The sequence below is a fragment of the Microtus ochrogaster genome, unplaced genomic scaffold (genome assembly GCF_000317375.1).
Source record: "Microtus ochrogaster isolate Prairie Vole_2 unplaced genomic scaffold, MicOch1.0 UNK83, whole genome shotgun sequence".
NCBI lineage: Eukaryota > Metazoa > Chordata > Mammalia > Rodentia > Cricetidae > Microtus > Microtus ochrogaster.
The window spans coordinates 1,367,049-1,367,483 of NW_004949181.1; positions in this window are offsets into that span (position 1 = coordinate 1,367,049).

Consider the following 435-nt stretch of genomic DNA (forward strand, 5'->3'; position numbering starts at 1 on the left):
GTTTGACTTGTCAGAATAATCCTGTCTTCCCTCATAGTGACAGTTCTGACATTTTCAGCAGAGAGGGCGCTCTCCTCCTTCTCCCTCCTCAGGACCAATACCAGGTCTCACCACTCATCTCTCACATTCATCTGCATGATGTCAAACCAAGCCCAGAGCTAACAAATAAAACAGGCTGCATTTATCTGACATCCACCCTTTAAAAAACACTGCACCAATATTAGATGAGATTAAGCATATTTGTATTAGCAAGAAGGCACCATTCCCAAAATAGAGGGGCACAACAGAGGACCATTTAGTGACGTGCATAAATAACCTCATAAGAAAATTATGCCTCCATTGAAGGGCATCTGTTTGAGCTCATGGGTGAGATACAAAGTTTACTTTGTGGCTCCTTCTGCCTCTTTCCTGTCTCCACCTGGTGGCCAACAAGAA